The sequence below is a fragment of the Rhincodon typus genome, chromosome 14 (genome assembly GCF_021869965.1).
Source record: "Rhincodon typus isolate 14 chromosome 14, sRhiTyp1.1, whole genome shotgun sequence".
NCBI classification, from domain to species: Eukaryota; Metazoa; Chordata; class Chondrichthyes; order Orectolobiformes; family Rhincodontidae; genus Rhincodon; species Rhincodon typus.
In genome coordinates this window covers 19,246,305-19,261,905 of record NC_063345.1, presented here as the reverse complement: position 1 = coordinate 19,261,905, position 15,601 = coordinate 19,246,305, and the positions used below count along the sequence as shown (strand labels likewise).

Sequence of the window (15,601 nt, the reverse complement as noted above, 5' to 3'; positions counted from 1 at the left end):
ATGATTTAGACTGAAGGGTCTGTACAGCTCTGTGACTCTATAAACATGATCGAATGGTGAGCAGACTCAGTAGACCAGAAGGCCTGATACTGCTCCTATATCTTATGGTACTAATATATAGTTAATTCCTCACTTGCTTAATCAAGTCATAATTATTGAAAACTAACTCAAACCTACATGGGTTGCAGACTAATTGCGGTTGAGCACATCACGTAGCAACTACAATCTGATTGCGCAGATTCTCAGCAATTTACCCCCTCCCAAATCAAGGTTAGTGACACTGAAGAACACCAAATCTCATTAAAATTTGGAATCTGCATTATAGTACTTGCTATCATGATCAATTGCAACTTTTCACAGATAGCTTCACCAAGTTAGCATTGCTACTGAAATTTTTTGAGTTTTAAGTTCGCTCAGCTGTGCAAAGCAAATACTATTTCTGGGCTTTTCAACCACCATCTTCAGCTACAGTGAGGTATTAATTGACTGCAACTTTATTCTGAGGTCCTCAGTTTCCAGGACATTCCAGAGCACTGACTCCAACATTGTGCTGCTCAGAATTATCCAATGTTTTCTCTGAGCTTCACAATACAGAAAGAGCAGTGTTCTCAACATCAGATTTCTCATGGAGCCTGCTTTTGGCTCTTACTCACTCTCCAACCACATGTAACTCTTGAATTCTTGAGACCCATGAAATATTCTGAGCGACTCATTGCAACAAGCCTGATCTTGTTCCTTGGCAGGACTGAATTTTAAATATTGGAACTCAAATGAAGAAAGTGCTTGGACCTGTCTATTCCCTCAATGTTCACAACCTGCTGGGGTACACTGGGAATAACAGGGCTCTTATGCCAGGAGACCTGGTTTACACCCCACCTGCTCCAGAAGTGTGTCTCTGAACAGGTAGAATTGAAAATATTTATACAAAAGAGAGGATTTCATCACATTCTCTCCACAGCTGCTGTCTGACCTTTATTTATTATTATTATTCATTCACAAGATGAGCACATCGCTGGCTGGGCCAGCATTTATTGTCCATCCCTAATTGCTCAGGGGGCAGTTAACAGTCAACCACCTTGTTGTTGCTGAGAAATTCCTGGTTACTTATTTTTTGTATATTTAAACATCTGCTTTGATAAGACATTAAATATAATCAAATGCGTAGGGATATGAACTGCAGTTCTTTTAAAATAAAAAAATTCTGCTTTGATTCATTCCTCTTGCAGAGGCGATGATGTCCTGCCCGGAACCTTTCTCCAGGAGCTGAGGCGTTGTGCGGGCTGGAGGGATGGTTTTGGGTAGCGGTTCCTACCTGCCGGGGGATGAGAGAAGTGGCGGGACACTGCGCTGGTTTCCTGTTTCCGCTTGTTTCTCCCACGCTAACAATGGTGGTAACGGTGTGAGCGGCCCGACCCGAACGGATCGAACTCGACGTGAGCAGGTGAGGGCGCCCGGGGACGGAGGGCTCTCTCGGCCGGGGGCTGGCAGATCGGAGTTGGCGGCGCCTTCTGATTTCTTCCCGCCCTTCTTTCTCCTCCCTGTCGCCGGTCGCGCACACCCTGCGGAGTACGGCAGCTTGTGAACAGGCCGGTGGGGAACCGGACTCGGGGAAAGGCCCAGGCTCTGCGGCCTAATCCCAGCCATAGGCGGGGCGGGGATAAGACGGCCGGGGATTCCGCCCGGCCGGTGAGGGTTTAACCTCCCCATCTCCCATGTTTTCCCCCTTACTCCGGGCCGCTCATTCTTCCCGCCGGTTTACAAAAACAATCCCTCTTTTTTTTAAAAAAAATCAGCGCCTTCTGAAACAGCCCCCTTCTAAGCGCTGTTACTTCAGATAAAATCACCAGGTGTGTCCATATTTTTAAAGCCTGATTACTCCAGGTTTGTTTTCTTTTTGGTTGGGTCACTTTCTCTTTTTTTTGTCTTGATGAAATTATTTGGAGCTAATTTAGTATTTTCTCCTGTGTCACTGCCTACCCTTAGAACTATGGGAGGGAGTGGTGGAGGGAAGGATGAGTTTTTTTTTAAGCTAACACGGTTCGTCAACAGGTTCAGTTTCGTGTCTTAGTGCGAATTTATTTTTGTTCCCCCCTTTTGTTCCCTCACTGTCGCCCTGGTAATAATCAGCGATTGAACTACAATAGAAATCTGGCGCATTACGATCTTGGTGATTGCGTAACTGGCTTTATGTAGGTCAATAGTGCGATATAGCAGAAGATAGACATGCGCTGGTACTTTGAAACAAATCGATGCTTTTGAGCGATGTCTTGAAGCTTCCTTCTTTCTCAGGTTGGTGTACGTTTGGACTTAAAAGTGGGATATTAATGGAGACGACTTGCATAAAACAGAGGCATTCATTGCTTTTGGTGTGAAGTTTACTGATATTACGAAATGCTTTGCAATATAATTAATTGAGAACATGTCTGATGTTTGCAAAATGAAAACTTCAATGCACAAATTGTTCTGTTTTATTGACTTTTTTTTCCCCCAAGCTTGAGGATACACTAAACAGAGAGCTAAGATTGATATGTACAAGAAACGTGGAATTTGGGCATGTACTGTGGAGTAATTCAAACTTTCCGACTGGTTGCCTTTGAATTTATCTCAACTTTTTTTAAAAAATCAAATCGTATTTCGCTTTTACACATGCTCTTTGTTACAGAGGTAATAAAGATTTTTGTCGATCTTCAGTTGCCATTTCTTCCATCACAGTTCAGTGATTATTAACATTTCTAAGTTACATCATCAACAGTGTCGGCAGACTTGCGCGTTGGGTGATGAATACAGTACTAAGAATTCTTTATTTAGAATGGGTGTAAATTTGTAGTTTTTAATTCTACCTGGGTGTAAGTGTATATTGATTTCCTTGTACTTGATCAAAAAGTGACCAGTGATTCTTATTGTTCTCAGTGGTTATCTTAACAAATTTAACAATCTGTTTTCTGTATGTTTTTCAGTACCCTGCAATAATGGTGCACAGTGTTACGGGTTATTCATTTGGTAGGATGTCTTACAGGCCTACTTGACAGGAGATAGGTCAAATCTTTGATTTGTGAATTTTTCAGGATCTCAGGGACCTCTTCTGATTTTCCAGTAAATCAAGATAGTCAAGCGTAGGTGCAAGGTTTTCTTTTTATCTTGCTACTTTTTCGTTCTTGGAATTTTCATTTTTGTTGAATCATTGTCTATGCCATTGGGTCAGAGATTCTTGCAGAATCCTTTTTCTTGATGTTTGCTTTTAATACGTGAGATGGGATAAAAATTGGGAAATGCAACAGAAGAAAATTCAATAAATTGGTAGTTTTTCTTGCCTTTTAAAAATGATTGAAGAATTCCATGAATGGGTGAACTGAAAAAGAAAATAAAACATATCTACAGATGTTGGAGATATGAAACAAAAACAGAAATTTCTGGCAAAACTCAGCAGGTCTGACTAATTACAAGTCCAGACTTAAAATGTTAACTTGGCTTTCTCCCCACAGATGTTGCCAGACCTGCTAAGCTTCTGTTTTTGGACTGTAAAATTTGGCAGCTGGGCAATTCAACACTTTGGTTGAGAGTCATAGAGCTGTACAGCATGGAAACAGACACTTTGGTCCAATGAGTCCATGCCAACCAGATAATCCAGTCCCATTTGCCAGCATTTGGCCCATGTCCCTCAATAAACCTTTCCTATTCATGTACCCACCCAGATGCGTTTGAAATGTGGTAATTGTACCAGCGTCCACCATTTCCTCTGGCAGCTCATCCAGACATGCACCACCCTCTGCGTGGAAAAAGGTGCCCATTAGGTCCCTTTTAAATCTTTCCCCTCTCTCCTTAACCTATGCCCTCTAGTTCTGGACTACCCTACCTTGGGGAAAACACTATTCACCCTATCCATGCCCCACATGATATTATAAACTTCTATAAGGTCACCTCTCAGCCTCCAACGCTCCAGGGAAAATAGCCCCGGGCTATTCAGCTTCTCCCTATAGCTCAAACCCTCCAACTGTGGCAATATCCTTGTAAATCTCTTCTGGACCCTTTCAAATTTCACAACATCCTTCCTATATCAGAGAGACCAGAATTGAATTCCGAATTCCAAAAGTGGCCTAACCAATGTCCTGTACAGCCACAACATGACCTCCTAACTCCTGTACTCAATGCACTGACCAATAAAGGCAAGCATGCCAAATGCTTTCATCACTATCCTGTCTACCTGTGACTCCACTTTCAAGGAACTATGAACCTGCACTCCAAAGTCTCTCTGTTCAGCAACATTCCCCAGGACTTTGCCATTACATGTATAAGTCTTGCTTTGATTTGCCTTTCGAAAATGCAACATTTCATATTTATCTAAATTAAAACTCCATCTGTCACTCCTTGGCCCATCTGATCAAGGTCCCGTTGAACTTTGTGGTAGCCTTCCTCGCTGTGCACCACACCACCAATTTTGGTGTCGATTTTCCTTTGACAGGTTCCATAAGGATGTTTGAACTTCCTTTCTTGATTGTTATGTATTGTCTGTGTTCCACAGCTCATGCAATAAGATGCTGAGAGGGTATATATATTAAAAATAGCTTCTTATTTCTATGATTGAGCTTGATATTATTCCATGTAATTTTGTTTTAAGAGTTGCCCAAAGATAGTAACTGTTTTCCCTATGGATGTTGCATTGAGGGCAGATTTTCTGTCACCTATGAGCCCAACATAGCAGAATTTATTAACCAATTTCAGCAGGTCAATTCATCCCAGTATGTTGACACTTGGGCAGAAGTGACTTTGAGGGCTTGGAGTTTGCAAATTGGAAGACATATTCCCAAGAATTTTTTGATATCAGAAGTGGCTGGAGCCAGAAGACCAGCAAGATGGCCAAAGCTGTCCTTCAAGAATTCTTGCAAGTGTGATATGGTTTTCATACTTGGAGTCAGAGGGAAATGGAAACTTTAGAGTAGAATAGAATCCGGACAGTGTGGAGACAGGCCATTCAGTCCAACAAGTCCACATCAACACTCCGATGAGCGTCCCACCCAGTCCCTGTAACTCTGCATTTCCTATGGCCAACACACCTAACCTACACATCCCTGGACACTATGGGCAGTTTAGCATGGACAATCCACCTAATTTGCGCATCTTTGGACTGTGGGAGGAAATCGGAGCACCCGGCGGAATTACTGCACAACCATTGTCTTGCATAGATGGAAGGATGCCGCTGGCTACAAAATTGCATTATCCTAATCAGTTTGCAATATTGTGCAGAAGGACGACAAGTACAAGTCGAAAAGGGTGCAGTAGGTCAGTAGAGGAGGATGAAATCAGCCCAAAGTAAGATTGAGAGATGTGCAGTACATGGCTGGCTTCCTTTGTGTTGTTTTAATTTTGTCATTGTCCTCGTGAATCAGATTCATCTGAAGTGCACTGCAGAAATTCGCCTAGTTCCTTCCAAACACATAACTGCCACCATCTCGAAGGGCAATGGCAGCTGATAATGAGAACAGTGCCGCCTGTGTGTTCCACTCCAACCTACTCACTATCCCAAATTGGAAATACATCACCATTCCTTAAGTATCACTGGGTCAAAATCTTGGAACTCCCTCTATAACATCATTGTAAGTGTGCCTAAACCAAATGGATTGCAGTGGTTCAAGAAGGCAGCTCACCAGCATCCTCTCAAGGGCAACTAGGGGTGGGCAATAAATGCTGGCCCAGCCAGCAGAGCCCATGTCCCATGAATATATTTTTTAAAAATTTCAAAATTGATAATAGTCCTTCCAGATTCTGAAGTAGTATAATACCTGCTGTCTCAGTCATCTTTATTAGTTCAAAATGAGTGGTATTTTGAATCCTTGGGTCTTCTGCTGTTTAGTTTTTTGGCCAATTTGTATGTCCCTTCCTTTGATCTAATACTGTTCCTAATTTCCCTGGCTAGCTATGACTAGGCCACCTTTCTTGTTTTTATTTTTGTGTCAAAGAAGAACTGTTTCTTGGCTGAAATCCTTGTTGGTCTCTGTAGACATCCTGGTACTTATCCACAGTGTAGTTTTGTGAATGTCCACCAAGAAATTAGGTTCAGGTTGCCCAGAACTTCTTTGTGCTCTGATGTTTTAGTGCAGGGACAAGCAATTTGGATTGGATGCCTGATTACACTTCTAAGTATTGTTATTTCTCCCAACATTGAAACCTTTGGATCTAGTTCTCCGGTTGAAATTCGTCACTGTTGAGAATGGAAACCTATAACACTTCTTGGTTACAGAGTTGGTAATGCTGATTTTGTCTATGTTTTTTGCATAGTAGACCATTTTGCTCCTCGATCCTGCTCTGTCATTCAATATGATCTTGATCATGATCATGGCTGTTCGTCCAACTCTGAAGCTTGTTCCCATATTCTCCGGAGGTCCATTAGCCCTAATAACTATGCCTAAATCCTTCTTGAAAGCATACAGTGTTTAGACTCAGCTGCCTTCTGTGGCAGAAAATTCCATAGGCTCATCATCACAGTCGTAAATGGCCTACTCCACGTCCCTAAACTGTGATCCTTGCTGGATTCCTTGGTCTTGGGAACATGCTTGCTGCATTTATCCTGTCTAGACCTGTTGGAATTTTATAGATTTCTGAGATCCCCTCATTTTTTTCAACTTCAGTGAATATAGTCCTAACCGTTTCAGACTCTCTCCATGTCAGTCCCTCCACTCTAGGAATCAGTCTTGTAAATCCTTGTTGTACACCCTCCATAGCTAGAGCATTCTTCCTCAGGTAGGAAGACCAGCACTGCACACAATACTCCACCTGTAGTCTCACCAAAGCTCTTGTACAAATGTAGCAAGGCATCACTGCTCCGTACTCGAATCCTCTGGCTATGCAGGCCATTTGCCGCTTTGACCACCTGCTGGACCTGCATGTTTACTTTCGGTGATGTATATAACACCTATTGCGCTCGTTGCAGTTCCCCCTGTTTTTGCTTCCAAGATTAATAACCTCGTTTATCCACAATGTACTTCATCTGTCATGCACTTGCCCATCTACACAATTCATCCAAATCATGTTTTAGCATCTCTGCATTGTCCTCACCGTTGACTCAGCTTTGTATCGTATGCAAATGTGGAGATATTACATTTAGTTTCTTATCTAAATCATTAGTACATATTGTGAATAGCAGGTGTCCAAGCATTGATCCCTGTTGTATCCACTATTCATGGTCTGCCATTTAGAAAAAAAAAATGATTTATTTGTTGTCTGCCAACCAGTTTTCTATCCTTATCAGTACACTGGTCCCAGTCCCGTGCACTTTAATTTTATATACTAATTCCATATGTGGAACCTTATCAAAAGCTTCTGGAAAGTCCAAGTAAACCACATGCACTGGCTTCTCCTTATCAATTCTACTGGTTATATACTCAGAAAAATTTCAGTAGCCTTGGCAAGCTTGATTGCCCTTTCATAAGTACATGCTGACTTTGTCTGATCCAGTCACTGTTTTCTAAGTGCTATGCTATTAAATCTTTTGTAGTGGATTCTACCATTTTCCCCACTACAGTTGTCAGCATGCTTTTAATCCTTTTGTTGTCTTTCATTGAAATTTAAACTGCTCCCAATCCTTGGGTCTTCTGTTTTTTTGACCAATTTGTATGACCCTTCCTTTGATCTAACGCTATTCATAATTTCGCTTCTGAGCTATGACCAGGCCAAGCTTTCTTGTTTTTTATTTTTGTGCTAAAGAAGAATTTTTTCTTGGCTGAAATCCTTGGTGATCTCTACAGACATCCTGGTACTTGTCTGCAGTGTAGTTTTGTGAATGCCTGCCAATAAATTAGGTTCAGATTGCACAAAACTTATTTTACTTGGCAAACTTAAACTCATTGGAACCTTCTGTTGTATTCTTCTTGGCTAACTTATTATTAATGTAAATCTGGAAGGTAAAAGGGCTTTGGGTTGGGTACCCTATTCTTTGATGCATTGATAGATGATGCATTCATATATTTTTTTGGAAAATTTTTGTATTCTGCTCATAGCTTGCTTTCCAACCTTTTCTGTGTCAACAGTAAATTTGAATATAATACAAATTGTTTCTTTATCCAAGTCATTAATAGTTTGTAACTAGTCGAAGCTCCAGTAGTGAATTTGACTCAGTCATGCTAACTGCATGATGCTTTTGCATGTGCTTGAAGCTCCATTAGCACGTATATTGCAACTGAAAATGAGGGTCATAGAGACAGCCAAATCAGTGCTGCATCCCAATGGCAACACCCTGACCAATCGGAATCGAGCTGACCTGTGAATGAAGATTGATAGCTTACTGTTTTTGCTGCATCTCCAAGTCAATGATGGCCCAACTGGTCAGCACCCTCATACTGTATAAAATGTCCTTTATTTCAAATTTATTTCTTGTCCTAGTTCTGATGAATGCAAGACGCCAAAAGCTGCAATGTGTTTTCTTTCAACAATGTTTGAGTCTACTAGCAAGCAGTCATGGACATTGTCTTTTAAAGTAAGCGACACAGAAGCTAACCACTAAAGACAGAACACAATAGACAGGTCATGCAAAGCTTACAGCGAAGATTTGGGAAACAGTCTGTGTCAGATTTGCTGTCTGTTTTGTGTGTGGATCAGAACTCTTGTACGTTTTCGGAGATTATCCACGATTCACAGCAAGCTAAATAATTTGTTTGAATGATGGCTTGTGACGTAACCAGACCTGGAGGGAACATCTTCAACTATGAGCACTGTATTCCATCTTTCATAAAGCCACCTTTTTATTTGTTGCATAAACTATCAAAAATAACAGAGAATTCCTTGAAAACAAATTCCAAAGTAACAGCTAAAATCCACAGAGATAGTAGGAACTGCAGATGCTGGAGAATCTGAGATAACAAGGTGTAGAGCTGGATGAACACAGCAGGCCAAGCAGCATCAGAGGAGCAGGAAGGCTGACATTTCGGGCCTAGACCTTTCTTCAGAAATGGGGGAGGGGAAGGGGATTCTGAAATAAATAGGGAGAGAGGAGGGAGGCGGCCTCCTGCAGAGCCACAATGATGCCACCCGAAGGTTGCAGGAACAGCACCTCATATTCTGCTTGGGAACTATGCAACCCAATGGTATCAATGTGGACTTCACAAGCTTCAAAATCTCCCCTCACCCTACTGCATCCGAAAACCAGCCTAGCTCGTCCCCGCCTCCCTAACCTGTCCTTCCTCCCACCTATCCCCTCCTCCCACCTCAAGCCCCACCCCCATCTCCTACCTACTAACCTCATCCCGCCCCCTTGACCTGTCCGTCCTCCCTGGACTGACCTATCTCCTCCCTACCTCCCCACCTACACTCACCTTTACTGGCTCCATTCCCGCCTCTTTGACCTGTCTGTCTCCTCTCCACCCATTTTCTCCTCCGTCCATCCTCTATGCGCCTCCCCTTCTCTCCCTATTTATTTCAGAATCCCCTTCCCCTCCCCCATTTCTGAAGAAGGGTCTAAGCCCGAAACCTAAGCCTTCCTGCTCCTCTGATGCTGCTTGGCCTGCTGTGTTCATCCAGTTCTACACCTTTGTTATCTCAGCTAAAATCCACAGCTGTACAATGGGAAATTTGATAAAATTCACAAAAGATTTGATGACAGCTATTTATATAGAGAATAGAGAATGTTGTTGCTGTTCAGTTTCTTCATTTTATTTGGGGTTCATGTAAACATAGAAGACAACAAACTAAAATTAAACTCATTGTTTTAAAGACAGACACAGCCAGCATAGGTGATTATTTCCTTGTTAGCAGAAGGATGTATCTTTAGGTTGCTGTTGCCTATTACCAAGGTAGTTGTGCTGATATGCTGCTTCTGCACTAAATCTCTCTGAAATGCTGCTTCCATGAGATTTAGCGTTATTAAATACAGGAAAAAGCATAATTTGTTAATTTTCTCCTTTTCTAAAAACAAAAAGGGGAAAAATATACAAGTGCCAATAACTCCGAGATATTGCACCTTAATTGCCAGTTTTCAAATTTTGAGTCTAGGTGGTGAGAGTCAGCATCTGGCTCAGTCCTCCACTCATCAGTGTACTTATTGGCTGGATGTCATTCAGACTCTGGCTTGAGCATTTTAAGTAGAAAAAATGTACTATGGATGATGGAGTTCAAAAGAAGGGTTGTATCAGACTCAAAATTGTAACTTTTGTGTCTCCACAGATGCTGCAAGACCTGTGTTTCTCCAGCTCTTTGTTTTTAATGATTTTTAAAGTGTCTGTTAGCCTCAGTATACTGAGACACTCCTCTAACTGCTAGTCCCACAGAGATATCAGGTACTTTGTAACTTCCAGAAAGCCAACCCAAATTATTTCTCCCATTAGGTGCTCAACCTGTCCTTGAGATGGGAAGGGACAGGACAAATTTCAGAATGCAGAGGTATGGCAGGCAAATTCCCCCTCAACTTCTCAAACAGACCACAAAAAAATTGGCAGGTGTGCAGATGTCTTAGTGAGAGTGGGAAATTGAAGCATTTGATTGGAGGAACAGTAAGCTTGGGAGAAACAGAATCTCAATAACTATTGCAACTCATCTCATCACAGGTTCCCTCACTCATGCTCTCATGCTTCTCCAGAGATGGAACTTAATAATTGAAGGAGCAGCAAGGGTGTAAGGGAGGAAACTGATTAGAGTTCAAGGAAAGATTATCCTGAATGTCAAGTCCAAACTAAATTAAAAATCGGAAGAGCTGCAGATGCTGGAAATCAGAAACCAACACATAAATTGCTGGAAAGGCTCAGCAGGTCTGGCAGCATCTGTGGAGAGAAATCAGAGTTAACGTTTTGGGTTCAGTCATGCTTCATCAGAACTCTGAAATCCACCCTATTTTAATTTCCCAGTAATCGTTGTTGGTGAGTGAAGAGGCAATCTTAGTTATCGTAAATAAAGAACTACATTTGGGTGATGATGAACAGTGATTTTACAAATAACAGGCAGGTTTACCTGAGCGTATGTGACAAAATCAGCATTGGTGATAATCTGGAACCATTTCTACAATTAGGTTTTTAGAATGAGAGTACTTTAAGATCAAGTTTGATTCTTAGTCGCCCTGATCTCTTTACTGATAATTACAACTCATTTTGGTGTGTTTTCCAAGCTCTGCAATATGTCTCTTTCTGAAATCACGATCATTCTGTCCTCACCCCTTGAAAAAGGAGCCCTCAATGAAATGAAGCTCAAAAGTGTTTCTTTTCCTCAGAAAGAACCCTTAATAACTTATTTTGACCCCGGGTTAGATGAGAAACAAAGTTATTGATGTATAAGTTTTTTTTTAAGATGAAAAGGGAGGAAAAGAGAAGAACTTTCAGTAAGTGTTTGAAAGAGCAGAGAGGTTGGCCCTCTTTTAGAATGGGAGGACAACATTGAGCACTAACCTGGATGGATTGGGGTAGTCGTGGATTATGGCTAGAGGAAATTGTAGTGAGATTTGGTAGCAAGAACGATGTATCTTAAAATCAACACAATAAGGGTGACCTAATGGATTCAGAAAGGAATTGTGTATTAAATGAAGGAGGGTACAGCTTTTTATGAATTAAAGGGTAAAAGAGGACACTCAGCAGGGTAAAGCATTTATGATGTTGCTGCTTTAGATGGTTCATTGGTTCCAAAATGTAAGGGAAGCTGTAGGCGTCTGGGGTAGTGGTTTGAAGGTGGAGAATTATATTTTATTAGCTATTATAATTGTTAAGAGAACTCGGGCTTGAGGTGCTGATTTTGTGTATCATCTTATTCCGTGTAAGGAGGTGGGTGGGGTGATTTTTGAACAGGAACTGGAGAAACAAGTCCTCACATGATCGAAACAGGGTGACAATGATCCTGTTGAGGTAAAAATTTCAGAACACAATATTGACTGTGCATTTCATGGCTCAGTGCTTACAGATGATGAAGTTAAGGTGTAGCACATTGTTGAAAATGGAAGCCAAAGCTAAAGCCCAGTCTTGTTGCAAGTGGCCACAAATACACAGATGAAGTTACTTGAGTAGGTATGACTATCAGAACAGCTAAGAATGGCTCTAGAGCATGTTTTGCATAAGTGAAATGTGGAGTAGAAAGGGATGGTCAGTGTGGAATGTATTGGAAACATCAAGGTGATTGCCAGTGAGAGAGAGCAATGTTCCCTTCTCAGTTTCTGTTTCTTGTGACTGTTTTCAAACATTTTTGTGGCAACCTTCCAAAAATTTTTACCCTCAATGGTGAAGTTGATACATCTATACTTTTCCAGGAATCCTCTACTCCCAATTACCAGACCCGTGTTTCCAGTAAAGAGGAAAAGCTGTCTTACGTCAATGAATATAAATGTTGTTCTTGCATTGTGCACTTCATAAACATGTTCTTTATTGAGAGCATGCACACGCAATCATTTTAATTTAAATGCTGATGATTGAATTTTGGGTTACCTGTTTCAGCAACTGTTAGGCAAGATATGTAAACCAGAAATTGTTATTGAAGGATCTGCAGGAGTTTGGAGCTCTAAATTGTAAGTGTTGCCAGTGTCCCTCTTCCTTCTGGCAAACCAAAGTGGAAGTACAAGGGCAACCAAGAAAAAAATGCAGAAATTAGGCAGATTTTATGTAGAATTTCTAAATTGGTAATTTAGACCTTACTGAGGATGTAGTTTTAGAATCTGCTAGTTAAGATGATCTGTCCCAATTAGTTATGTGATGCAATTTAAGATTTTGCTGCATCTGGACAATGGAAGCATTTTGCTTAGGTCCTCAAACCTGTGTTGTATGAATCAGAAATGTTGAAAAGACACAGCAGTTTAGTCAGGATCTATGAAATCCCAGAGAATAGTGAAACATAGAAGAAAGGAGTGGAGAGGCGACTGGCAAACAATTTGGTAGTGTTAAATTGTTTGCGGCATGACTTTGTTTTACTTTCTTTTCCTATTTTCTTTCACCTTTGGTGTGGTTGTTTTCCATGTCTCTTCATTTTGATAACCTTTTTGTCTTCGTTTAACTGATCTTTTAACCTTCTATTAAGCAGTTTATAGATCATTCAAATTATTTACTTTGTTTTGGTGATTCTGGTATATGGTGATTTTACATGGTTTTTTTTGTAGTTTTACCAATGTACTTGTCTTTGATTTTGGGAAAGGGGACATGTCAAAAACATCTTAATCCAGCTTCTCAACTAATGAAATAATTTTAAGCGTAACCTCTTATCTATTGAAGAGAAACACAGCACTTAATTTATAAATCATTTCATTTTCTGAAGAAGGGTCCCGACACGAAACATCAATTTCCGACTCCCCTGATGCTGCCTGGCCTGCTGTGTTCCTCCACCTCCGCACTGTGTTATCTCTGACTCCAGCATCGGCAGTTCTTACTATCTGATGTAACATATATATAGTGTGGTCCATAAACAGCAATAATCTTGATGCAAATTAATCTGCAGTGTATTTCCAACATCTGTGATTTTGCTTTGTATTTGTTTAAGTGCCATTTGTATATCTTTGCTACCACTGTAGAGGCTGATAATTTCTAAAACGTGAAGTCTGTCAAGTCAAACAAAACTAAGATTACAAGTTTTAAGGCTTTGTGCGGGGAAGATCATGTCTCTTAAATTGATTGAGTTTTTTGAGGAGGTGAAAAAGATAATTGATGTTGCCTATATGGACTTCAGCAAGGCCTTCAACAAGGTACCTCCTGGCAGGCTGATACAAGAGGTGAAGTCACATGGGATGAACTGGCAACTTGGATTCAGAACTGGCATAATCATAGAAGACAGAGTAACAGCGCTGGAAGGGTGTTTTTCAAATTGGAGCTCTGTGACCAGTGGTGTTCCACACAGATTAGTGCTGGAATCCCTGTCATTTGTAATATATATAAATGATTTGGAGGAAAATGTAGGTAGCCTGATCAGTAAGTTTATGGAAACACAAAGATTGGGGGAGCTTCAGATAATAAGGAGAATTTCCAAAGGATACAGCAGGATATAGATAAGCTAGAGACTTAGGCGGAGTTCAATCTAGACATATAAAAGGAGATGCATTTTGGGAGATCTAATCCAGGTGGAAAGTATCCAGTAAATGGCAGAACCCTTAGTAGCAGCAACATACAGAGGAATCTAGGTGTACAGGTCCAAAGTTCCCTGAAAGTGATCAAAAAAGCATATGTCATGCTTGCCTTCAGTTAGGGCATTAAAGAATAAAGATTGGCAAGTCATGTTGCAGCTGAATAAAACTCTAGTTCGGCCACATTAGGAAAATTGTATACAGTCCAGGTAGTCACACTACCAGAAGGATGTGGAGGCTTTGGAGAGGGTACAGAAACGGTTTACCAGGATGTTGCTTGGTTTGGAGGGTACTAGCTACGAGGAGAGATTAGACAAACTTCATCTTTTTTCACTGGAATGTCAGAAGATGAGGGGTGACCTGATAGAAGTTTACAAAATTATGAAAGGCATGGATAATCAGAATCTTTTCTTAGGGTAGAAATTTCAGTCGCTAAGGGACATGGGTTTAAATGAAAGGGAGTAATTTTAAAGGAGATGAGAGAGGCAGGATTTTTGCACAGAGGATGGTAAGTGGCTGGAATACACTGTCAGAGGAGGTGGTGGAGGCAGATTCAATTGGAACATCTAAGAGGCATTTGCCAGATATATGAATAGGTAGGGAATAGAGGGATACTGACAGCAGGAGGTAAAAGGATTTTAGTTTAGAAAGGCATCATGTGTCACTGCAGTCTTGGTGGGCCAAAGGGCCTGTTCCTGTACTGTACTGTTCTTTGTACTGTCTCTAGATTTCCAAGTGCCGCACATCAGTTCCAGAGCAGGAGGAGCCTGATTAAGGCAGTAAAATTAAATCTGAACAGAGCTGAGACCAACACCATTTCAAGATGGTTAACACTTGAGTAAAAGGGAAAGTTGCCGTAGTCTTACCAGACTATAGGGCTGCTCTGTCTCATTAGAGAGAGAGAGAGACAACTGGTGGTTTCACCTGAGGGTCGTCGCGCCTGAGGCGAGGGGAGGGGTTGAGAAGACGAATCCTGTTGAGAAGACGAATCCTTCATGGTAATCTCAGCCAGTGCGAGAATGAATCCACACTGTCTCATCATTCTTTGCTTTCCAAGCCAGTTGTCCAGCCTAACTCTGCTGAGCGGGGATGGTCTAAAACTAAGTTGCCAAGAGGATGTGAACATTAGGATGAAATATTAGAGAAAGAAACATGGTGTCCAGTGAACTAGAAGTGACAAATTGTACTAGTTCACAAGGGGTCAGGCAGATTAAGATCCAAGTGTATTTGTGTAAATGCAGTTAGTGTAGCAAATAAAGTTGCTAGGATTTAGACCTATGTCATCACATTGGACTATATCAGAATGGGATAACAGAGACCTGGTTCAAAGAAACAGTCTGTTGGGAATGTAATATTCCTAGCGTCAAGGCATTTGGGAAAGATAGATTAAGAGAAGAGAACGTGGCAATATTGATTTAAATGAATTATTATAGCATTGTACTGTGGCAGGGTGAGCAAGTCCTGCAAAATATTTAAGAGGTACATCAGCATGCGCATGACCCTGGAATGGAGCAAAGTAAGTGATGGCAAGGACAGAATAGCAGGCTAATAAACATAAGATAAGAATACCACTGCCAGATGACCTGTCATGGATCAAAT

At 41.1% G+C, this 15,601-nt stretch overlaps 1 protein-coding gene across 1 annotated transcript in view; it reads left to right on the top strand.

Annotated features, from left to right (window-relative positions):
* The first annotated feature begins 1,249 nt into the window (after positions 1 to 1,249).
* Positions 1,250 to 15,601, top strand: part of rlim (ring finger protein, LIM domain interacting) — a 54,038-nt gene continuing 39,686 nt past the window's right edge. Inside the window, exon 1 of the mRNA XM_020534625.2 lies at positions 1,250 to 1,441. The gene's annotated coding sequence lies outside the window, so the exon portion shown is untranslated. The remainder of the gene's footprint in view (positions 1,442 to 15,601) is intronic.